This window comes from Mesoplodon bidens, assembly GCF_964165515.1.
Source record: "Mesoplodon bidens genome assembly, chromosome: 8".
NCBI classification, from domain to species: Eukaryota; Metazoa; Chordata; class Mammalia; order Artiodactyla; family Ziphiidae; genus Mesoplodon; species Mesoplodon bidens.
Window position 1 is genome coordinate 70,072,747 of NC_138165.1, and position 25,903 is coordinate 70,098,649.

The window sequence follows — 25,903 nt, forward strand, 5'->3', positions numbered from 1 at the left end:
ATCCATCATCATACATAGTTACAAAATTTTTAATTTTTTTCTTATGAGAACTTTCAAAATCTACTCTCCTAGCTACTTTCTATCTACAGCTTTTTTAATACTTACAGTAAGAGTTGTGTTTTTCCTGCTGAGTCTCAGAGGCTGAAAATGCTATAGAAATATTTTTTATAATACCTAATCTGAATTTCAAATAATACTTTAAGCATTATGCATTTATTTTCAAAGCATTCTGTAAATACATAAAAAAGATTTTTTTTTTTGCATGGAACTAAGAAATAATAATGCAGTGCTTACTGCATTTAGAGCACTATTCTAAACTAAGAGATATATAAATTAAAGAGATGAGACACTACTTGTTTTCAGAGACAAAAGGAAAAAGAGCTCACAGATTAAATGCTCACAGATGTGAGAGGAAGTATTTATATAGCCTAGAGGTAAGAGATCAAGCCCTGAAGCTAGACTGCCCAGATTCACATCCTGGCTTTAACATTATTACTGTGTAACCTCAGGCCAGTAATTAACTTTTCTCTGCCTCAGTTTCATCATCTGTAAAATGGGATAATAATAATAACCTACCTTATTGGGCTGTTATGAGGGTTAAATGAATTAACACACAATGCAGAGCATTTAGATTACTTTCTAGAACACAGTAAGCTCTCTAAGATAGTTCTTCCTGTCATGGGCCTGGTGTTTTCAAATTGAATTACTCCTTTAATCTAGAAATTTACCATCTAGTTGGAAAGGCCAAACATTAATAAGAGAACAACTTGAAAGTTTTCACAACCTGGAACCAATTAATAAGTACGGAGAAGATGTGGCATCAAGATGTTACCACAGCAAAGGAAGCAAGATCCAATTCAAGAAGATGGTCAGGAATAGGTAAGAACTGAGTGTGGTCTCGAAGGATAAGCAGGTGAAAACTAAGTGTTTGGACATGTAGGCAAGGAGAGAAAATATGGCAAATATAAAGACTCTTAGATTCTTTTTAGAACCAGAGGTTCTTAACACATTCAAGATGATGTAAAATAACTAAGGACAGAGAGCATGAGCTTTCTGGCTAAAATTCTAAAGCTAGTTGCAGACAGAACCAGTGAGAAAATCTAAAACTATGACTTCCAGCCCACCATTTCATTTGCTACACCAATATGAGGCAGAATCAGGTTATGTGGTCCTTTCGTTGGTCAATTTTCCAATGTTGAATTCTTGAAAAAAAAAATTTTTTTAAGGGGCTCAAGTAAAAACAACTAAGGAAAAACAACAACAACAACAACTCTATACTTTTAGTAGTAATTCTCTTCCTGGGACACACACAAATGTGTGTGTCCACAAAGACGGCAGGATTTCCCTTGTTTTGAATCAAATCATTGCATGTTTTCATTAGGTAAAGCACACTTCTTACATTCTTTTACTCCTATAATTTGATAATTTATGTTTATGACCCTAAAATCTTAATAATAGTCTTTCTGCTTCTTCATAGCTTTTGCTTCTTCCAAATAGACTGAGGGGAAAGTAAAAAATGCTTTTGTACTTGGTGGATTTATTATCTATTCTTGACAGTTATTAGAACAACTGTAATCTGCTTCTTTTAAATTCAAAAGTTGTTGATTGATTGACTTTTGAAAAGAATGGCCAGGAAGGTAAAAGTATTTAAAAACCTCATGGTATGTCCTCAGAAGTTTGGATTTTGAGATTTATGAAAACTAGGTTAATGGTATTTTTAAAAGAGAAGCATAGCTTTGCTCTAGAAACATTTTTGGCTTTCTAATAGCTTCTTGGGTTCATTTTCTCAATGTTATTAGAATGAGTTCAACAGCTTCTACTATTTTCTTTCCCGAACCTGCTAAAAAACAGGGAGAAAGACTCAAGTGTCCCCACTCTGCTAGATCCTTCTAGAAGGCAAAATTGTTCCTACATAACTATGTTCCCAATTTCTTTCTTGGGGCAGGAGCTCCAAAATCTTCCTAAGAGAAGTTCTCTTAATTGTCCTACGCAGCAAATACTTGTCTTAAACCTACTTTTTACTAAAACTTGGCCTTTTTCCAAGATCAAAAGATTACAGAATTTTCCCCACTCTTTCAAACCATCTGTTTACATTTTGTACTTGTGAAACTGCCGTTTGAATTTCTGTGATTTTTGAAAAGCTGGACTGGACAGCAGAGGTCAGAGGCTCCCTTACTGCCCAACTGCTATAAGCAGTCACTTTGGAATCTGAAGTCAGATGGGCAAAATGGAGAAGGGAGGCTACACTTGTCATCAGGTAGCAGGACCATATGTTGTCTGTTGCAAAGACAGGGATCTTCAGGGTGTTCATTAGGCTAGGTTATCAAGGTCTGAGGTAGTGTACTGGATTGTGGCGGAGACTGTGGAGTCAGAAGGCTTGGGCTCAAATCCCAGCTCTGCCACTGTTCCAGGTGCCTACTGCTATACAATGACCACCCTGAAGTCCATCTCGTATTATTGCTACCTTCTGTTTCTGGGCACTGACTAGGCTCAGTTAGGGTTTCTTTCTAGATCTCTCAGTCATTGACTGGGGCTGGAGTCATCTCAAAGGCTTACTAACTCACATGCCTGGCAGTTCAGCTGGCTGTAGGCTGGGTCCTCAGCTGGCATCATCAGCAGAAACACCACCTATACATGACCTGCCACGTGGCCAGAGCTTCCTCATAGCATGGCTGCTGAGTTCCAAGGGTGATTGGCCCAGGAGAAGGCCAGGTGAAAGCTGTAGCTCCTTTTACAACCTAGAATCAGAAGTTACCTACATAATTTCTGCTGTATTCTATTCGTTAGGATCACATCTCTAAGTCTAGCCTATATGCGAGAGGAAGATAATTAGACTCCATTCCTTAATGGGAGGAGTGTAAAAGAATTTGTGGACATGTCTTCAAACTAGTATAGCCACTTATTAGCTGGAAGAACTCTCTGTTCTTGGCTTTTCTGGTTTGTAAAACAAGGACAAAGACAGTAACTTTCCTCCCAGGTTTTTGTGAAGATTAAACAGGAAAAGAATGGTACCTGGTACTCAATACGTTTAAGCTTAGCACATCACTATGTCTTATGTGGATCAGAAGTGATGCTGATGGTGCCATCTGTGATGGTGTAGGTCCAAAGCAGATACAGTCTGGGAAACTGTTACCTTTCAAACTCTACTGGTAGCATTTGACAAATACCAGTGCCTGTGGTTCTTATGCCTGTAGGAAAAGAATGACTATATATGGTCTGAATTCTTGTTTCACCTCATTTTAGCGACAGTTTCCAGATATAGGTCAGTCCATTTAAACCTGGCTCCATTTATGGCAATTTATTTCATTATTGGACAAAGTAGTTAGAACCATGAGTAATAATTACTGTGCCTACATTTCTTTTAACACCTTAGCCAAGTAATCCTCACCTCACCCAGTGAGTAAGGTTGGATGAGCACTCTTCCCTCCTCCGGGATGAGGAAACCAGGACAAGGGTCAAGTGGCTTGCTCTAAATTCTACTGTACAAAGAGGCAAGAAGCCAGCTGGAGTGAGAAGCTGGAGGGCCTGATTCTCTGGCTCCCGCCAGCATGCCTAAATCATATGCAGATTAACACCCTATCATTGATCATTACCCAGTGCCAGTTGATACGCAATATTCATTTATATATTTTCATATATATATATACACATATAGTTGAAATTTCTTTTTAAATTATCTTTTAATTTCTGTAACAGAGAATTGGCCAGTGTCTACTTAGCATCATGTGAAATTAAGTGAGTTAATAGATATTAAAACATCTTGTAAATAAAAGCACACTTTGCCACTCAGTACACTCTTTTCCCTTTCGGTCAAATTAATATTTTCCGATATTCTTGGGTATCCAAACTTTTTTTTGTCTAAGGGAGAAGGAACAACTGAGAACACTCCCACTGTCTGCCTACATCTGCTCACAGGTTGGCTTCCAGTTGTCATTCCCCGCAGCCCCTCTCCTCACCCGCGCCGCCCCGGCCCGCTCCCCCTGGCTTGCCTCTCCAGTTATTGTATTTGTCGTTTGATGTTAATAAATCCGGGAGTGAGAAAGGTAGAAGGGCCGTGCCTTCCGTGGGGCTGGGAGGGACGCCTCTCCTTCCTCCTCTTTTCTACTCCTTGCCCCATCCGGGCTGGCCCTGGGGGCGGAGGCTGCACCCGCGCTCACCGGGGGGCGCTGTGCCGCCGGCACCGGGCGGCCGGAGGTGAGTCGGCTGGGAGGCGGCAGCTCCCGGTCCTGCCGGCGCCCAGAGGGGCGAATCCCAGGCAGCGAGGTCGCCGCCCCCGCCCCTCGGCCGGCCCCTCCGCCCTCGGGGTAGAGGGGAGTGGCCGGGCGCCTCCAGCCGCAGCGCAGCACTCTGCAGCGGCAGCGCACTCTGCAGCCGGGCGCGCACTGGAGACCCGGCCGCCGCGCGTCTTGGTGGTGTGGGAGCGCGGGCGCGAGGGGCCGGCAGCCGCTGGGAAGCGTCCGCCGGCAGCGTCCGCCAGCAGCGTCTGCCGAGCAACTGCGCGGGAGCCCCGCAGCCTCGCGGAGGGCCCGCGTCCCAGAGCGCGCCGGAGAGGGAGGACGACAAGGAGGCGGAGTGGCGCCCGGCGAGGTAGCGCGAGCGCTTTCCCTCTCTCCCCTGCCCTGCCCGCTCGGTCCTTTGTGCCCGGGGTCCCCGTGGCCCCGCCGCAGCCCGCGGGACACGGGTCAGCGGGGTCTGCGGTCTCTCCTCGGGGCCAGGCGGCGCTGCGGCGAGAACCGCGCACGCTGGAGGTCGGGCAGGGTGGTCGCGACTCCAGGGTGGTCGTGACTCCGCAGTTGCTTCGGGGGCGGGTGGGAGAGTAGAGGGCACTAAACTAAGTTCTTCTTACTTTGCCCCATCCCCTTCGTACCTGTGGGCAAAGTGGAATCCAGGTCTTCCTGGTGTTCACCCATACCCCTCCATCTCTCTGGCCCACAGCTGTTTCCTGGCCCCCTGGTTCTATGGAAGGACACGGGGTGGCCTCCTCCGGGAAGGAAAGTGGAGGGAGAACAATGGGGCGTCCTGGGGAGTGGGGTTCAGGTGCGGCGTGCCCCGGCGGCGGGGGGAGAAGGGGCCCAGGACCCGACGGGGCATCCTGCGCTTGCAGCTGAGCTATGCTCCTTTGTTCCGCCGCAGCGGAGGGGGCTGCCTTGGGTCTCGTTTCCTGCCCAGGATGGGATTGATTCACGGTCCTAGAGAGGGAAGGGGAGGGGGCGGGGCTGGAATGGAAACCAGATTAGGAACGGGAGTCCTGGAGGGTTCTTGCTGGGCCGGGGCAGAGGGTTGGGGAGTGGGTGATGTGAGTGCCCTGGAGAGTTGATTACAAACACACAGCATTTTGTCCAAGGGCTTGCTGTGTGGGTTTCTGGAGCTTATTTGTAATGCTTTGTTCAGGCTGCGGCTGAGCGTTTATTGCTTCAAGTTGTGTACTTCCCTGACTTCTAGGCGCTCCCAGTGTTAGTTTGCTGAAATCAAATCTTCTTAATTACAATGGAAGAAGACTTTTTTTTGGGCTATGAATCAGGGGATTTGTGTGTATGTATGTGCCTGTGGATCCGTGTTTGTAGCTAGTAGATATTGGCTTGAATGGGTAGGAAGCAGATTTTATAGCATTGATTTTGACATAGAATAATTTTCTCCGTTGTAATATAGTAAAACAATTTTCCAGGAATGTTTGGGGGGAAACCACTAGAAAATTAGACATTGCTAAATAAATGAATCAGATTAGGTAACACTGAATTGAAAAACCCTTTACAGTCTTTCCCAGAAAACACATCATACACACCACCCTTTGGGTTTTCAGTTGAGGAGTCATGACTTCTGTGCTTTCACTCCCCTAATGTGGGTCATCTGGACTAGGAAAGAGAACAGTTGCCACTATGGTGAATGGGAATTATTTTTAGGGGGAGGTAGAATTGAATGTAATGTGTTGGGCATATGTTAAGTGACCCTTTCCTAGATTGGAATCAAGAAGCCCAGGAGGATTGGTTGACCTCGGGAGGGAGCCAGGGTGGATTGAATGATGAGTGTTTTTTGAATGGAGTATTCCAAGCAAAACCGTTTAGGGAGGAGGCTGACATTTCCAGGCATTCATGGTTTGTGCCTATGGGACACTGGTGGAAGGATCCCAAAGCTGGGCTGAAGGTTAGAATTACTCTGGTGATAGTTGAGGAGACATTTAGCTATAGTAGTCTGGCTGAGGCAGGGCTGGGAAATGACCTAGAGCTGCTTCTTTGACAAGTCTGAGGGCCCACCGGTAAACCACCGCATTGGCTATTCATTTTAAGACAACCAAGTTTGAAAGTCTCTTAACTTTAGAAGGTGAATGAAGAGCTTACTCCTGGGGGAAAAAATGTTTCTTGCCCACTAAGTGGTAATGGAAAAGAGCTGTACCAGTTACCGTGAGGGTTTGTCTTTTTCTTGGAGGATGTGGTCAGATTTTCAGGCCAGGCTGGAAAGCAGTGGGATTTGTCCTCCAGAGCCATTATGATGTGCAGTTGAGGTGGGATGTTGTCCAACCGTCAAGCTGTTTGTCATTATAACTAACACACTGCCTGGCAAAACATTGTGCCATGGGCAGCGAACAGAGGGAGACTTCCTTCGTTATCGTCTTGCCATTTTGGATTTTTCGTTTATGTTGTGAATTGTTTTGTAAAATATAGCACAATTGGATTCCTCCCAAGTACTCATTGGAATATACATTAACAAAATACAAAGCATAAGATTACTGCTACCAAAGACACGGATGGGGAAGCCTCTTAAATAGTTGGTCTCTGGCTGCAGGCCGTCCGATGGATTCCCCATGTGTGATGAGGCTGGCTGCAAGCTGCACCCTCTTCACGGGATGGGATGAATCATCACTTTGTCAAGCCTGGAGTTAAAGACTGACTCTCCCTGGTTGCTTCGCGGTTATGCAAAGCAACGAGGAGCTTCCGACAACAGTGGGGAAGGAGTGGGGTGTAGGGGTGGGCCAAGAGGGGAATCCTCAGAACGTAGGATGTTAAAGGTTTTTAACATTTGTCCTCCTTTTGGGCAGATTCTTCTCTCGTCCCCCTCCCTTCCGCTATTTCAATAGCTGGACCTTTGGATTCTAATTAAACAGCCTAATAGTAGTTAAAACTGTCATTAGTATTTACTGTGTGCAAAGGATTTTACACACATTATTTTATTAATCCTCACAACAACTTGGGAAAGTGGGTATTATCTCCATTTTACAGTTGAAACTGAGGCCTAGGGAGTTTGGTAACTTGCCTAGTTGTGTAGGTAACTAGTAAGGGGTAGAGGTGAGATTTGAATTCCAATCTCTGATTCCAAGGTCCACACTGTATGGTATGATATCTTTTAATAATAGGAATGACAGCAGTTTGATTATGTGATTAGCCCTTTGCAGATTGCAAATCACTTTCATATATTATCATAATTGATCCTTTCAAAAATTACTGTGAGATAGGTTTGGAAGGCTAGATTAGTGACATCGCAACTTTTCGAACTGTATTGTTCAAAAGCTTTGCTGTTTGATGGCCTGTGTGAATAAACTTTAAGTGAATGAAACTTTAAAAAGTTAGGCTGCCAATGTTTAAAAATAAGTTTTTCTGTGGGGGGGAAGAGGCATTTAAAAGTGGTGGAATGGAGCAGACTTACAGTCATTTGATATTTATTGAAACCTATTTTAGCCCTTTTTATCTCCCAGCCTTTATTAGAACACTGCACTTTGCTTCTTTACTGAGACCCAATGCCAGAGTGTCTTTTTAGAAGAGGAATAAGGAGGGAAGGAATGTGATTATAAAGAGGAAGTGGGACATCAGAATTGGAGTCATACACAGCAGCAGGCCGTAGATTTTCCCAGCACATGCTTTTTGTCCTGGCAGTCGCCTTTTACAGAAGACATTCTTCCTTAGGGAAGTGTCAAGGGTCTTTCTTTACAATATCCTCTGAGATCATCACATTTCTGAGCTCTGTGGGAACACACATTCCACAGGATTTCTGTGCTCATCTTTTCCCCACAGGGGAAGTGAACAAGCTTAGGCATCCACGTGAAAGTGGAATGGAAGTGGTGTCCGTCCTTGGGGTGGAATGGAGTATTGTGCCAGGCAGGAGTCTCCTGACCTTGACCCAGGGGTGATCGCCAAGTGCAGGAGCAGAGTGGATTCGCACACTTGGCGTCATCGATTATTTATGGATTTCTCAGAATGCTCCCGGGCAAATGGAAAAGTCAATATTGGTTTTTTTTGTTCCTGAGATAAGACTATGAAGACTGAAAGTTCTACCTTTACTTTTTAATTATTTCAAGCTAAGACATCATTTGGGGTCTTCAGAGACCGTAGTATAGGTGCAGTAACTTTTGTCTCCTGAGGCCATTAGATTCTCATGCATTGGATATTTAGAGGGGATGCACACACGTGGTCTGCTGAGTTCTAACAGGGAGCACTTTCCAACTTACCAGCTGAGAAGGATGAAGGATGCTCTTATAACCTGTTGTAGGTTTCCTTTCAGTTGCCAGTGTCTTCATCAATTTGTATTGTATTAAGCACACAGTTGATGCAAGGCTATGCATTAAAAAGCAGCAAAGGAAATCCATTGTGTATCAAAGGATGTAGCAGGGCAGCACAGTGTGCCCAGAGAGTGGATGTTGGTGAGATGACTGTGACAGCCGTGGTGACCAAGGCCACGCCAACACATGCTACTGAGACAAAAGCATGAGAGTGGGAGGAACCCAAACAATGCCTGTTCCTTCTTTGTCCTTGGTTTTATTTCCCCCAGCCTCTGATGGTGCCAAAGGGGTCGGGTCTCTGAACACCTGCCTCTGAAGGCTGGATTGGTTGGGATGTTAGGAAGCCTCTTTCTGGTGAATTCGTTGCCCGAGGAGAGAGGAGAGGATCCTTTTTTGGACCCTGAGGGTGTATAAAGTACCATTCCATGGGAGAAGGTGTTGAATTACATGGTCGGCCCTGGTGTACAGCAAATCCTTGGTGTCCTCCTGCTTTCTTCCCTCCCCACCTGCCAGCGTCCCAACCTTCCTCATCCTGGTTCAGCATGGCTGTTGATTCAACCCCACTAAGGCTGTTCATAGACTTCAGGCATATTTGCATAGTGGACAAGAAATGCCAAGTCCCCAAAGAATTATATTTTGTTACATGACATTCATGCTGCTGTCATTAAGTAGTGGGTGCTGCGCTGTGTCAGGCTGCGTCCTGGGTACCCTCCATAGCCTGTTTCATTTAATCCTCATTGGTCTCCTTCAGTAGATGTCTGTAGTTGGGAGAGTTGGGTAACGTGCCCAGGGCTAGTAGAGATCAAGCCCAAGACTGTGTGCTTTACAGAACAACGTGCTGCCTCGTGGGACAGTGTTCTTGGAAGCTCAGGGCCACTGTAAGGAGTGAGTTTTACAGAGTTAGAGAGTGAGCCCACCCTGACAGTCTCTCTCTTCCTTTGTCCCGTGGGGTCAGGGTTCCTGCGTGTGTCCTTGGTTGGACCAGGGCTGAGGATCTGGTTCAAATGCTTCTGAGTTGCTCTTTTTTTTTCTGGGTCTTGTGCTTGGCAACCCTGCATTATTCTCCTCCCCCAGGTGAGGGGGACTTGGTGAAACAAGATTCAACCTGCCGGTGAGAGACCAAGGAGCCAGCCCTGCCTGGTTGTCTTTCTCACCCTCTCCTGGTCACTGCCTTCTCTGTGGGAATCTGCTCGCCTTCTGGGGATTTTCAGGGGGTTTGTCTGATCTCTGGTCTCCAGTCTTTTCAAGCACAGTATGCTGCTGGGCATCCAGTCAGAGCTCAGGGTCTGATGCATGTGGATGCATTGCAGAGCTGGAACTTAGGGGATAAGACTTTGGACAAGGCAAGGAAGAAAAGAATTGGTATAGAATTTATACTCGTCCAAGATAGGCAGTTTTTGAAATTGAGGTCTGGAGATAAGTGAAAATTGACATTCTTCCTTTGCTTACCAGATAAACAGCAACGCTGAGCTTCTAAAAATACCAGGTGCCTGGCTTTCCTAGATAGCTTGGAGAGGCAGGAGGAGACCAGGTCTCTGCTTTCCAGGGCCTTTCTGATCAATCCTGCGTGGACTCAAGATGCTTTGAAGTTACACAGATGGCTTCATTTTGCTGTGTTAAAATGAAAATACAATTCAAAATTGTACACGTTTTTAAACTCGTAAAAAAAAAAAAGAATTCAGCATCCTTGAAGACACATTAGAAAATTACATTGAAAGGACAGTGGAACGGACCAGGTTCTTCGTTGTCGGTTTCATTATCGTGTGTGTGCATATTATTTGCCTGCTCATTTTCACTGGTTTCGTGGAAGCATTTTCTGCACACTTCAACCAAAAAATTAAAAACAAACCAAAAACCTTGATTGAAAAACTCCTGCTGGCCCCACTTACTGTTGCCACTGTGTACCTTCTCTCTCCCTCAGTGCTGCTTCCTTTTACATTCTATATTATTAGACTCTGAAGCGCTATTTGCAATGTTCAGATTGCAAATAGGCCCAGTTCCTTAGCTGCTCCTTCTTTCCTTTGAAAGGGCTTCAAAGGGATCATCACTATTTTATTCATTTTAGAGTCCCTGCCTAAATGCTTTTAGGAAAAGTTTAATTTTTATAAACATTGGGCCTAGGCCAATTTGCATGGCTCATTTTTTTTGCAGTCCTCATGCAGTCTGCTTACAGTTGTAATAAGTTGACTATAGTTTTGATTCACCCCTGATGTGGTGAGCTGTCTAGCAAAGAGTTCTCACTTGCTTGAACTCTTCAGGGTGTTGAGAGGTATTCATAAAAATATATGAACTGCCACATTGGGTCAGATTCAGGAATCTGCTTTCGGCAGAAGCAGAATACTAAGTATTCTGTGACATTGGAGGAGGGGGCTGGAGTTAGACTTTATAGCTTTAGTAGGTTTGGGGGCTCTCTCTTCAACATCTATAATTGCATAATCTCTTAAAAACCTCTCATCCATATATGTAAACTCATATATTCAGATTCTTGAATTGTTTATTTGTATCCTATATTTAAACATTTCACACCTCCTTTAAAGGTAGAACTTGACTGTATTGGTATTTTGACTTCAAATGTTTAATTTTTGGAAAGGTAGAGTGATGAAGTTGAAAGGGCCTTTAGGCCACCACCATAACCACTTACTTGTATCTGAGAACTGCTCAGGCTCAAAAGGTTAACCAGGGTCAGATCTGGCACTGGACTCCAAGGCTTTTAACTTCTTGCTCAGTTTTCTTTCTAGGGGAATATCTCACTGTGTCTCCAAACCCATCAAAATCCTCGCTTAGTGCCCATTACCTGATAGTTGATCGTCTTTGACGTAACTGTGCTAATAGCATTCTTATCATCATCTTGACTTTGGATTTCAGAAGCATCACCGACTTCTGTATTTTCTGTGACTCTTACATCCATCTAATCAGTTACAGTGTTTGGTTGATTGTTGCCTTTTATTTTCAAATCCTTAAACCTCTATTCTGGTTCAGACCTTTAAAAGGCTGATTTTACTAGAATACAGCATTTCCCAAAGTGGGTTGTTCCATGAAAAGTTTGTAAATGTTACTGTAAAAAAGCGTTCCTTGGGCAAGTAGGTGTTGGTTAAACAACACTTTAAACAAGTTTCTTTAAATAAACTTAAACAAATAAGTCTCTTCTTTACAGAAGGCCTTATCACGGACTTTTATTTGTGACCGTGCACTGTGGATCTCCAAGAGGGAGATAGGGTATGCACATGTCCCAACTTATGTGACCGGTGTCCCACTTTTTGGCAGGATCATTGTGTAGATAACACTGCTGTAGTCACTTCATTGTACCGTTTGTAGATCCATCACTGTCTGGCTTTCTATGGGAATATGTGTTCTCTGTGAGCCATGCTTGGTTCTCTCTCAAACATGTCTTCTACTTTTTTACCTTATTTTTTTCCTGGATCTTTCCTTTGTCCTGGAAGCCCCTCTCTACCTGTTACCCCTACACATCTCTCACAACCCAGCTTTTCTGAACTTGTAGCATTTACTGTTTCACCACTTAAAATGGAGAAAATATTTGAAAGAGTCAAAACATTGAAAGTAACATTGCATGCCCATAATAGTTAACTTACTGGAATTCACACAAAATGCCGTTTTCCATATTTGTGTCAGTTGATGAGTCAAACGCACATCACATTCTTCTCGCTCCCTCCACACAGGTTAACTTGCACATATATTCTCCAAGCACGTGGCTTGTTTATTTTTCAAAAATTTTGTGTTATTGGAATTGCATTCAGTTCATATAAAAATTTAGAGAGAATTGAGATCTTTATGGTCTCATGGCTTCCGGTCTGCAACCTGATATACCTCTCTGTTGATTTAGGTCTTTTATGTCCTTCAATGAAATTTTACAATTTTATGTGTAAAAACTCTTTCGCATCTTCTGTTAGACTTGTGCCATGGTGCTTTATGGTTTTTATGGTCATTGTGAGCGGAATTGTTTAACACATTTCTGATTGGTGTTGCTGGTATACAAGAATGGGATTGATTTTGTATTTGTTTATTGATGGGTTCTTTTTTTTTTTTTTTTTTTTTTTGCGGTACGCAGGCCTTTCACCGTTGTGGCCTCTCCCGCTGCAGAGCACAGGCCCCGGACGCGCAGGCTCAGCGGCCATGGCTCACGGACCCAGCCGCTCCGCGACATGTGGGACCTTCCCAGACCGGGGCACAAACCCGTGTCGCCTGCATCAGCAGGCGGACTCTCAATCACTGCGCCACCAGGGAAGCCCCGATGGGTTCTTGATTGATCACATTTCAACTTGTGTTTGCTATAGGAGCCTGGAGTCGGGTGGCATTTCTAATAGAGCATGAAATAACAAACCTGTAATGGAAATGTCATAACTCACCGTAATTTAAAAATTATATATGCTACTTTTAGAAGTAAGGGGAGGGGGTGTTTTTTGTTTCTTTAATGCATTCATGTATTCAGTCATCAAATGTTGGGGTGCCTAGTGTGTGCCAGGCACTGTACTAGGCACTGAGTCTTTAATGGTGAGCAGAGCAATTGTGTTTCTGTCTTCATGGAATGTGAGGGGAGAGAGACATTGCGGAAGTGAACATAGGTATTTATGACATATTTATGAATTGTGATATTTGCTATGAAGGGAAAGGACAGGATGCTGTGAGAATAAGAAAGATGGGGAGGGGAGACTTTGGATTGGGGGTAGAGGGAGAGCCTGTCTGAGGAAACAGGCATTCATGCAGCTGCCTGAAGGGTGAGTTGGTACTGCTGCAGGAAGGGAAGGATGGTAGAGCTTTCCAGGCACTGAAGAACGGGCCCAGAAGCCCTGGGGTGCAGTTCTGCTCTTAATGATAGACTGATGGAAATTTTAGTAATTAATGACTTAAAAAGTGGTACTTCTTAGTAAATCATCATAATAGTGGTATTTAGTAGTGTTTAAGTATGGTGACATGAAAATGTTTATTTTTGGCCAGTATGTTCCCCTTCCTCCTCAAATGAAACTGCCCAAGTAAAGAGCGTGCTGCCTCTGTGACGGGGCTTGAGTGGGGCTACTGCCCATCCCCCAACCCTCCCTCTACCCCTTGAGAGCTGCCATTGCCCTGAGTACTGGTGGCTGCCGGGCACACCAACGTCCTGGGTTCTGTACTGTTGGACTGGGTCTTGCTCTGAGGTCTGGAGAAGCCCTTTCTCTCCTCCTGGGAGGACTCTTGAGCAGGGCCACCTTTGGCCCTTTCAGTGTCTCAGCCCTCTCTCTCCCCTTTCCCTCTGGCACCTTCTCTAGAGACACACTGAGGGCTCTGATGTGAAAAGGGTGGGGTGGGAGGAGGGGTCTGGTCTGAGTTATGCACACCTCATTCCACCTAGAATCACTGCGCATCGGTCATCGAGGCTTTGCACCTGGGGCAAGCGCATCAGAGCCTGGTTCTCTTACGTGGCAGTGAGTCCTCGCTTGGTGGGGAGCAGTGTGGTGCAATGGTGATGGGCTGCGCTCTGGGGAGAGTACTGGGTTTGAAACCTGACTCTGTTTAGCAGCCTGTGTCCTTGGCCACATAGCTTAATCTGTCTCTGCCTCCGTTTTCTCACCTGCAGTTATTTGGGTAATAGTAGAGCCTTCTTCCTTGGATTGTAATAAGGATTAAATGGGTAAACACACGTATGTCCATAGAATAAATAGTGTCAGGCACAGAGCAAGCGCGCAGTATAAATGTTAGTTGCTACTCCTCAGTCTTTTCTGAAAATGGATTCCTGGAGTTCTTCCTCCTCTTCCCCCACCAGATATTCAGATCTGTTTGATTCCAAGCAGTGCATATAATTTGTGATTTGATACGGGGCTCTAGTTTCTCCTCTGAAAAATATATAGGAAGAAAGATGGCAAAGAAACCAAAATGTTAACAGTGATTGTGTTAGTGTAGTAGAAAGTATGACTTACTTTTACAACCCTCGTTATTTTCTGCATTTTCTGTAATCTGGTTATGTTACCTCTGAACTAATGACAATACAAAAAAATCTTATGAAAAAGCTCAGGCTGCAGTTGCCTACAGCGGTTCACTAAAGTGGAGCCGAAGAGGGTGGCACGCCTGGGGTCTGCCTGCTCTGATTGTATTCGCAGGTGGAGTAGTTTCCCATTTATGCTTATAGTTGCAGGAACGCAACAGTATTTAAAAGTCTTCAGCAGAAGTATCCCAGGAAGTTAGAAGATGGGGATGTGGATCCTTGTGAAACTCTTCTTTCTTTGAATGTTACTTTTTCTGTCATTATTTTCCATTTTTTGTCTCCTGCTCTGCTCCCTGAGAGTGCCTCTGGCCATCTGTCACTCTGTTTGGTCCGCTCTTACTCCCCTCCCCTTGAAAACCACTCCTTTCAATACCCCATCTTTCTCCTTTACTTGCTTGTCACATGGAAATGATGCACACATTTCTGCAATTCCAAGTAAAGACCAAATTTTATTTCTTATTTTTAATCGTAAAAATAAATGTAACTTTTCACCCTCAAAAATCTACATTAAGTTGCCTTTTGTTTACTCATACCTGGAATTAATTAATTAACTTACTAACTCACTGAAGTCTGGGGGAGTCTGTGATTTCCTAAAAGCACCAAGAATCTTGGGGGACTTGGGAGACTAAAAGGAAGGGGAGATTGAGGGGATGCTGAAGTTGAATTTTTTCTCTTATTTTGCTGAGGGTCATCTGTGTGGCTACCATTTAGTTATGTCTCAGAATTTTTAAAGTTTTCCAAACTGAAAGAACCGAATTCTGGAAAATTACCAAAATACATTTTTTAGAAAGAGAACTTTGCCAAATTTGACACATTTCCTTAAAAGCCCATTGATTTCAATTACTTTTTATAAAGTTCAGTGAGCTTTCCAGTTTTCCTTTCATGTGCCTCTACTTGAATAATTGTGAGTGGAGAAATGGGCTTTCCTGCCAAGTTTGTTTTATCTACAGGAATTTATTTTTAATCAGTGGCTTTCTGTAAGTATCTCAAAATTATACCAACGTGGATTTCAAAGAAAGTATGACAGCATGTTGCTACTCAACGGAATAGCTATTTACTTGAGAAATGTTGCTAATTTCAGTGAGATTTCACAGTTGAATGTAAAATCTAGTAGAGGGGATTTAAATTAAGGGATACCTTCCTATACCTTATTCCATAGTTTGTAGTGTTCTTCATCTCCAACCACAAATGCCTAATTTGAACATAAGTATTTATGTGCATTCTTTCTCTGCTGTAAGGAAGTCTAGTTTAGTTAGGGTAAAATCTGGATTTATAGGATGGGTATAACTAGGATTTAGTATTCACTATTCAAAAGGATTCATCAGCGGAGTACTTTAAATTAGAAGCAGCATGTATACCACTATTGAGTAAGGCAGCAGTTGTGAAAGGTCTGTATTATCACAGGCCCACTAGGTACAGACGTGATCTTGCATCTTGTCTGTTTCACTTCATATACCCCACCCAATACACGGAGGAAGAGAAATCTGTTGGGTTTAGCTGACACGTGCGTGCCACAGGTGTTGAGAAATAATGGTAAAACTGTCAGCCCAACCTTAATACTTGGCTGTTTGTTGCAACTGAAAAAAGAAACAGAAAAGTATAGGTAAACTGCTACAGGAAACATGTGCCATTTTACATCCTTCGGGGTGACCTGTTTCGTGTCTCATGGACTCTGGGATGGAAGAGTTGACAAGTTCTCTCCTTGGATGGGAAAGTGCCCCTTCCTTACCTGGCAGTCAGCGAGCCTGTCAGACCCTGGGTGCAGCGGGGGCTTCCCCTCCTGTGATCCCGCTTCCAGCTTTGTACTTGCCCTCTTGGCAGCAGCTCGTGTGGTGATCTTTTCTTACGAGAACAGTTAATGACCATGGCAGATGCTGGGAGCCCACTTCTGCAGTGTGGCAGCTGTTTATGTGTCCAGTTGGACTTCTTGAAAGAATTAATTTTTAGGATCTCACGCTGAGGGCTACACGTATAATAGGATTTAGGGGGGAACGTTATTTTGTGGGAGTTAGTTTTGGATGTTGCAACAGATGTAACATGAAGGTAGCATGGCAGCTGAAGGGAATCCTGTAGTAAAATTCCCATTTATCCTGAAACCAGGCAACTCAGAAAGTCCAAGATTACTAACACTCACTTTTGGATATTTTGTACTGAAAAATCATCTTAAGAACAAACATAACAGGAAGTTTGGAAAGTGGAACTAAAAAAGACTCTCCTTGAGTTAACTAACTCTTAAAATATCAACTATGGTCATTTCTGAGTATCCCTTTCCAAGTTTTCTATGTGTATATTTTAGAATGATTGTAATCATAGAGTTCATATATTTTCTGTACTGCTGCGAGTTTCGAGATACATTTTATAGTTGTGTTATTCCACTGAGTACCGTAATTTCCTGAAACACCTCTTTTTTATTGGGCATTTGGGTTGCTTCCACCACTTTGCTGCTGTAAATAATAATACTGTGATGAACAATATTTTTGTGCATATAACCTTTTCTCTATTTTGGGTTATTTTCTGACAGTAGCTGTTGAGAATGAGCTGATTGAGTCCATGATTGTGGTGACTGTTGTGATGTACCCCTCTTTAAGCAGTGGGGTGGATGTACTGACTGGATTGGAGGGGGCAGGGGAAGTGGTGGTCTGGGATGACTCCCAAGTTTCTGGTCTGTGTGATGTTGGGTATGGTCGTCACAGACAGGCTGAAGAGGGTGGGTTCCGTCTGGGATGTGGGGCCTCCAGGCAGAGAGGGAGGATCAGCAGACGCTGGGGCTCAGGGACAAGCCAGGGCCTGAGGTCTGGATTGAGGGACTACCAGCATCTTGGTGTGGTCAAAGCTGTGGATGTTGTGAGGATCACCTAGAGGGTGGAGGGAGAAGCGGGGAAGGTGGGTGATAGAAGTCTGGGAGACATTATTTTGTAGTGGAGGAAGGAGAAGCCACTAAGGAGAATAAGGAGTGGTGGGGTGGGAAGTGAAGAGCCAGGGAGAAGTGGCCAGAGGGAAGCCAGGGCAGGAGAGAGTTTTAAGGAAGGAGTGCGCGGGCAACAAACAAGTGGTGACATTCTACTAGAAGATGTTTCAGTGGCACATGCCAAGTGAGCTGTGGGTGCTTAGGAAGGGTGGCAACTGTCAAAAGGTAGGCTGTGTCAAAAGCCTAGTGGTGGAGGAAGAGAGAAGTAGCCAGTCTTACCAGGGCTTATAGGACGGTGTATTAGTCTGCGTGGGCTGCCATGACAAAATGCCAAGACTGGGTATCGTAAGCAACAGAAATACATTCGCTCACCATTCTGGAGTCTGGAAGTCCAAGATCGAGGTGTCAGCAGGTTTGGTTTCTTTGAGGCCTCTCTTCTTGGCTTGCAGATGGCCACCTTCTCACTGGGCCTCGTATGCACATCCCTCAGTCTGTGTTGGCTGTGTCCCTGTCTTCTCTTTTTATAAGGACACCAGTCATGTTGAATTAGGGCCCACCCTTATGGCCTCATTTTAACTTAATCACCTCTTTTTTTTTTTTGCGTTACACGGGCCTCTCACTGCTGTGGCCTCTCCCGTTGCGGAGCACAGGCTCCGGACACGCAGGCTCAGCGGCCATGGCTCACGGGCCCAGCCGCTCCACGGCATGTGGGATCCTCCCAGACCGGGGCATGAACCCGCGTCCCCTGCATCGGTAGGCGGACTCTCAACCACTGTGCCACCAGGGAAGCCCACCTTAATCACCTCTTTAAAGGCCCTATTTCCAAGTACAGCCCCATTCTGAGGTACTGGGGGTTAGGACTTCAACATATGAATTTGGGGAGGGGGTGACACAGTTCAGCTCCTAACAGATGGATTCTAGGCCTGATGACACGCTGATCCTTTCTCCTTCCTCCGTTCCCCCCCCAAACACACACACACACACACACACACACACACACACAGAGTTGACCCTCTGCTGCTCCTCATCATACTCTTGTCTCTTGGCTTTGGTGACCCGTGCTGTGGTCTCATCTCCCCCTGGTCCCTTGGTGTCCAGGTTCTGTAGGGTTTGGGCCTTGGCTTTCCTCTCCTGCTAGAATCAAGTTCATTGACTTGTCTTCAACTCCTTCTCAACTATAACTCAGTCTCAGGTAGCAAAATATTAATTCTCTCAGGTACAAAAGTTGTGTCAGGTTAACCCTGTAGTAAATTTTATTTGATGATAAGACTAAACCATTTTGTAATCTTGTCCTCGTGGCTGCTTATTTCACAGTTTAAAAAAGACAAAACAAAACAGTGGGAACACTGATTTAGGTCAAGGTTCAGTCAAAATTTATATTTGAGTTTATCTCATGTTTTACAAATTAATATTGTTGTTGTTGTTTTATCCCCTTGAGTTTGGTTTTGGATTCCTTTTTTTCCCAAGAGCCTATGTTGGTTAAAATAAGACTGAGTGGGTAGCTATCCCAGTAGTGCCTGGGGGCAGAATTATTTGGGTAGGTATGGTATTACTGCCTTTTTTCCTTCAGATGTGGCTTTTCTTTTTTTCTTTTTTTTGGAATTAAAACTATATAGAAGTTAAGATTATCCTATTTGATGCTGAGGAGGGAGGCTTTACATGCATGGTGTTGATGAGGGAGTTGGGGTCAAATTGTGGGTATATGTTATTTAAACTGTGGTTGGTTGCACTGGGGTTTCTGGTGTACATGTGTTTACATGGTGTTTCTCTCAATAGTCTATTGAAATATATCAGTATGATTTCTACATAAAAGTTCATATTTTTATTGAAAAGGCTGACTATCAGATTTCTAAAAAGCATATAAATTACGGATAGATTTACTGTTTGGCCACCTAAAATAGCACCCAGATTTTGCTGGGCAACCTTGAGAGGAAGATTTATCTCTGTCGACAGTTTTAAAAGAAGTATATAATTTTAAAGTATGAAACTCAAATTTAGTTTTTAATAGTAACTTATGTGTTGATTCTTTCTATCTTTAAGAGGCAGGTTATTGGAATGAGATGTGACCTTGTACTCTTGACTCTATGTCTGGTTGTGGGTTTGAAGTGTTATTTTTGTGCTTTCTTAAATGACTTAGGCACTTCTGACTGTACATTTGGGACAGAATAAATATGGTAGTTGGATATGGTTTTGAAAAACCAACCAGATTTTTAACCTAGTAATATGATAGTACTATTCATTCTTATAATTGTCTAGAGGCTCATGGCTTTAGAAAACTCTGTGAGCTCTTAGGGACCTCCAGATTTGCTGGATTAGTGGGTGTTCTTTTCCTTTGTCAAATATATCGACTGATGCCCATGACACAGTAAATGGCCAAAGTCAGAGGGTCACCCTGTAGTGTGCTCTTGAGTTTTTGTTCCTACCAGTCTATGCTTATGTGGACTCAACTGTGTTTATTCCCAAGCCTTGTTTATGCCAATTGTACTTATTATTAGATTTAATATAATGATTTAAAATATATGTGCAAAAAGAATTGTTTCTATGAAAATTCATTTGAGTGTTTTGTAAACCACCTAATAAGTTTCTAAAAATGATGACAGCTGATTTAGGAGTAACTGAAATAACTAAAGGATTTGGAGGATCATAAAATAAAAGTATTCCCACTAATATTGTTAGTCATTCAGGATAGGTAGATTAATTTGTGATTATGTAAAACCTGGGAATCTTAGTGACTCAAACGATAATGCACACTCACACTGGGTGGCCATTGTAGGTCAGGTGGGGGTCTGCCCCATGTTGCCCTCGTCCTCACTCCAGCACATAGTCTGATGGAGCTGTGCCCTCTGGAACATTGCTGATCCCTGTGGCAGAGGGAAGGGTGGACCTTTATGGCCATACGCCTGAATTCAGCAATTCAGGGATAGATGGTCTTCCCACAGAGGGATTATCGAGCATTTGTCAGGAGTAGTGCAGTCCACCCCACACTGCGTCCCAGGTGTCTTTACAGCCTCGCTCTTCTTTAAAGAAATTAGACTTGGAGGATGAGGCCATGAGGATGTTTTACAAGAGACCACTGGGTACTACAGTCAGTGGACATACACTCAAAAGGCCTCAGCACTACAGAAAAAGATTGGAAAATAAATATATATTTTTATAGGATTTATTTAAAATAATAGGTTTAGGTATGTATCATTTACTTATGACTTCCAACGTTAACTGACCTTTAAAAAAAAACAAGCAGCCAAACTGTCAGTCATTAGGCATTTGGATGAGAGAGGCTCTACATGAGTCTTAAATCCTCCTCTCTCTCTTGCGCCCTCCATCAAATTCGTTTCCCACCTTTTGTGATAGATTTGTCTGTTAGTTCTCTTGCACTTATCCTCATTTCATTTCTATTAGTTCTACCCTCGTTCTTATTCCTGAACTTCTAGATCCGTGCCCCAACTGAATTCCCTACTGCTAGCTTGTACAGTGCATTTATGCAAATAGAAAAAGGTGTCCTTTAGGGCAAACACAGTCCCTCGGGAGCTTGACTTGATGTCAGTCCCCATATTCCCTCTTGGCTGGCCCATTTTTATGCAGTGCACAAACTGAACCACTGTGCAGAGCAATCCTACTCCCTGCTTCTAGTCACTCTCCCAACTAATTCAGACTATTCCCTGATCAAATCTCCTTAAAATTTTTGTTGTCCCTATGCCAGCTCAAAAATTTTTGATGACTCCCAATCATCTATAATGGCTGTCCTCAACTTTATTTTCCATCAGACCATCACCAGTGACTGGATCATACTTGTTGCCTTCTGGATGCACTGATGTCAGTAATGACAGCAGTGTAGACATATGAGGCAGGCTGTGTGATGCTTCCCTCTCCTCTCCCACCCATTCCCACCCCCTCAGCCCGCACTCTCAGACTTGCCTCAGCTTACCTTTCCTTCCAGCTTCATGGCCCAGCAGGGCACGACACCAGCTGTCTTCTGCTGCCATTCTGTCTAGACACCATCTTCTGAATATGTCTTGTACCTCTTGCTTTCAAGTTCTTTTCCGCCTAATCACATCCTACTCATCCTCAAAAAGGACCCTCAAGGTCAAGTTTCACCTCTTCAGCCATCCTTCTCTAATCCTCCAAGACCATGATAATAGTTCACCTCTAAACATAGATGGTAGGCTGTATCTTCTTCTTTTTGTGGTGAATCATCTGCCCTATGTGAGCACTTGTTTTATTAGTTATATTGCTCTTAAGAATTTTTTTCCCCAACTAGCTTGCTAATGACTGGGGAGCAGTTGATGTGTTTCTAATTCTTTCTTCTCCCAGTGCCTATGCATCCTAGGTGCATAGGTCAGAGCAGTAGGCTGTGCCTGGTTAATCATATAATTCAGTTCTGGATGGAAGCTGACGCTGCTTCTTCCTACCCACAGGATATTGACCTACTTTTCCCTCCTTATCTGTTTGCAAAATATTTGTTGAACGTGGTGTGTTCTCCCGGTCACAACGAATGTTTGTCTCTCCCTTTCATATGTACTAAATGCTAAAGTGCTAGTTAAATCAGTGGAAAAAAACAATGGAGAAGAAAAGTTGGTAAGTAGTTTTAATTTCTAAACCTTATAATTATGTCATTTAAAGAGAATGCTCTGTAGTTTTTATTATCTATCTACCTACCTACCTATTGAGAGACATGATTAAGGGTAGAGTGTAAATTTTAAGTTTTTAGGCCTTTTGATTTGATGCTTTACAATATAACAATGTGGTATTTTGAAAATCTTTTTTTCATAAATTACTTGTAGAAGGAAATGAACTTTTCTTAATCAGCCATATACAATGTAGTTCACTATTAAATATTTATTTCTTACCTAAACTTCCGTTGGGAAAAATTTATTGTATGGTTCTATACTTGGTCAATCTGGTTAACAATTGATTTTTGTATAGCTTTACAGGTTAAGTGCGTGCTCTATTCCAGGAAAAAATATGTGTGTATGTGTTGGGGGGCATTTGTATGTATGTATCCTTATGTAAATATATGAAATAATTGCTGCATCCTACAGAACTTTTGGAAATTAACAGAACTATTATTAAAATTTAGTTAACATTTATCAATTTAAATTTAGTAAACATAGATTTTGTTAAACATTTTAATTTGTGACTTAAAAAGGGTTATTTAGTTATGGCATGTCTTGTAAGTTGCTTTGCTGAATTGAGTATTTTTTTAGTTCTTCATAAGTACTTTAGAATGTGTTTAGAGATATGGAAAAATTATGGTGCTTTAAATTCCAAATGAGAAAAACTAGAAAAAAATTAACCGAGAAAATACTTCCAAATTCGAATCTGATTGCTGATTTTAATCAACTTAGGTGAAGTAACCCACTGCAATTTAGCTATTTTTTCTAAAAATTCTTTTTCAGTGACAAAGTTGTTTTGCTTTCTCAATTTACATTATCAGTGTCATTTTGGTAACATCTGAGCTATTTTTGTTTGATCGATTCTGAACTAATAAACATTCATGAAGCCCTAACGTAAATATATAAACGTCTCTCTCTTTGATTACGTAGTGTATTAGACTTTATTTTAGTGGATAACTGCTTGAGGAAGCTTCTGAATTTTTGTTATTCCAAAAATACGTTTTCTTACCCACAAGCACAGAGGCATTACTGAAGATGTACTGTTGAGTGATGCACATTTTTCTTTTACTATATAGGTTTCTTTTTTAAAATTTTTATTGGAGTATAGTTGATTTTATATAGGTTTTTAAATTTGTAATTTTAGATCCCTTTTTGCTTTCTTAACTAGATGTATTTGTTAAAAAAGCCAGTGCTATTTTGCAGCTAACCATGTAGTTGTAAACATAGAGAGAACACATTCACGTGTACCTTGATGCCTTTGCTGATGGTGATGCTGTTGATTTTGTGCATTTCCTTCTGTGCTGTGTATGGTTAGACCCTTAATACATTTTTTTTGCTGGTGAGGTCAGAATAAAGAGAGCTGCTTTCCTTTACCTCTGTGTAGATGTCACTGGGAAAGTTTCTTGTGGACTGGCATTTTTGGTTTTTAACATTCTTTGTAACCAGACCCAGGATGCTTGCGCACCCCAAAATGAAGGAAGTCAGTCTTTCCAGAGTTGAGGTTTTTTTGGTTGAATCAGTAATGATGGAAGCTGGGACAGGATCTTAGGAGATGATGTATTCGACCCCTTTGTGGGGAAACTGAGGCTCAGAGTTGACAGTGTGCCTAGGATCACACTGTGTGCTAGCTGCAGAGCTGAGTCTGCAACATGGAACTTGTGGGGTTTTTTCTGGAGCCACTGTGGTGGTCATTCCAACCTCTGGTCTGTTGCAAAATGCAACAGCTGACATTTCCCGGAGAGATAACTTGCTTCCTTACCCCAAAGAGTACACTAAATTCAATACCTTTCCCTCCATTGTCACTGAAAAGAGCCTGAATGACTGAAAGGTGCCTTTTTAAAAGAAGGTAGTTTTGCTCTGGTGTACCCCAGGCTATTTTATGTGAGAGTCTTTGTTCAGCCAAATGTCTTCAAAAATTGATTTATAGGGACCCCCAAACTGATGGCTACTTGGGTGGCTCCTAGGTGCAATTCACCATACTTTGAATTATAAGGGAACATGTTGAGTGCTTGGATGGTCTGATCAAGTATGAAGAGAGCAGAAAGAATCACTCTACAAGCGATGTAAGCCGGGGGAGGGGGCGAGGACAGGAGGACTTGGGTGAGCGTATTAGCATGTGGGACTAGACTGGGACCCTCTGATTAACAAACCAATTCATTTGGAAGGAAACTTGGTTTTCCCCAGGTGACTGTATTCTATTTAACGACCACTGGTCGTATTTGGGATCCGCACACCGGCCAGGAACCAGTCAGCTGTCAGGTGTGCCAGTTACATGTGAGCTGTTTTACGTTCACCTAGGGGCTCCAGGGTGTCAGGTTTGCCAAACTAAACACGTTGGACTTCTTGGAATATTTTTCAATCCGCATGAGGGAACAAATTGAGAGGACTATGGGTTATAATTAGCACATCCCAGGGCAGCTGAGTTTGTGTTTCCGGCTATAACAGTGGTGTATAGTTTTTGGCTACTTTGTCCCACAGGAACTCATAGGCCTTTTCAGACGTTAGCTCATGAGCTCTCGTAACATCCAGTATAGGACAGCATGACCATAGGTTCCCCCTAAAGCCAGGACGGCTTGCCCTACATTCTTGACCTTTTAGGATTTCGGCTGGTGAGGGTACCATGCTGGGGGAGGGGGTGGAGAGGGAGGGCTGGGGGTGGCTTTCAGACCCAGCCTTGGGGGTGGGTGTCATTCTCTGAAGTCGCCCTGCCCTTCAGCGGTTGTTCCTGCCATGACTCTGCAGAGCTTCCTCCAGGAAGTGACGGTGGGGACAGTGATGTTGGCCGCGTTCCTCCTCAGGGTACTGAACTCCATGGGGTGTCTATTTCAAATGAGGCAGTGCTTGAGGTTATTTGCATGGGCACACCTGCCAGAAGACAGCAGGGAAGAGTAGGGGAGCTCATCAGGAGAAATGGGCATTGCGAAGGGGGGGAACTAGCATCTGGTGAGAGCCTCTCGGGAGTCAGGCTTTGCTTTCTCAAAAGAGAAAGTGGGGCTTTCCTGGTGGCGCAGTGGTTGAGAGTCCACCTGCTGATGCAGGGGACGCGGGTTTGTGCCCCGGTCCGGGAAGATCCCACATGCCGTGGAGCGGCTGGACCCGTGAGCCATGGCCGCTGAGCCTGCGCGTCTGGAGCCTGTGCTCTGCAACGGGAGAGGCCACAGCAGTGAGAGGCCCACGTACCGAGGGGAAAAAAAAAAAAAAAGAGAAAGTGGACTGGATGTTGTCATCCCTGAATTTTTAGATCAGAAACTTGAATTCCATAGATGAATTCCCTTGGATTCGAGCTTGGGTCAGTGATTCAAAGTCTGTGCTGTTCCATGTTGGTGTGGATCAAAAGGGAATTCTCAGTCCTGGAAAACTCTTGCTACTAAACGTGTAGAAAGTTACTCTTTCCCAAGTAAAGCTTCTCTTTAAAAACTGTGGAATATTCTGACCTTTGGTGACTTAGGAATTAGACTGAAGGGTGTGTGTAATATTAATATAATAAGTGTGAAAGCCTGCTCTCAGGATAGGAAAGCTTCCTCACCCTGGCTCTTCCAGAAACCAGATGTGCAACATCTGCTGGGTCCATTTCTGTCTCTTAAAAGAAGGTTTTGCCTGGGATCCTAAGAAATTTTGCTCATACATCAGAAGAGATAGTTTGTAGTAATCCAAAACCTTCAGTGTTGTCATGGCAGCCAGTTATTTTTGACTCAAAAATCTTTCCAATTAGTCTAGATAATACATTTTTCATTTCCACTGTTAGAAAAAAACTTATTTTTAACCTGTCACTTTATGAACTGTAAAGTTCTATCTAGATGCTATCTTTCAAATCCTTAATAACTGGACTGTGCCCGGGGTTGAGGGTAGCCCAGCTCCTGGTTGATGGCTTTGGTTGATATGGCTAGCCTTTCTCTACCCAGACAGAAACAAACCTTGAC

At 43.3% G+C, this 25,903-nt stretch overlaps 1 protein-coding gene across 4 annotated transcripts in view; it reads left to right on the forward strand.

Annotated features, from left to right (window-relative positions):
• The first annotated feature begins 4,321 nt into the window (after positions 1 to 4,321).
• The window catches only part of MYO1B (myosin IB), a 184,967-nt gene continuing 163,385 nt past the window's right edge, over positions 4,322 to 25,903 (forward strand). The window contains exon 1 of one of the 4 annotated variants that reach the window (XM_081242322.1): positions 4,322 to 4,587. The gene's annotated coding sequence lies outside the window, so the exon portion shown is untranslated. Of the gene's footprint in view, positions 4,588 to 21,857; positions 21,946 to 25,903 lie in introns of those variants that run through there. The other 3 variants (XM_081242323.1, XM_081242321.1, XM_081242320.1) reach the window with 3 other exon arrangements.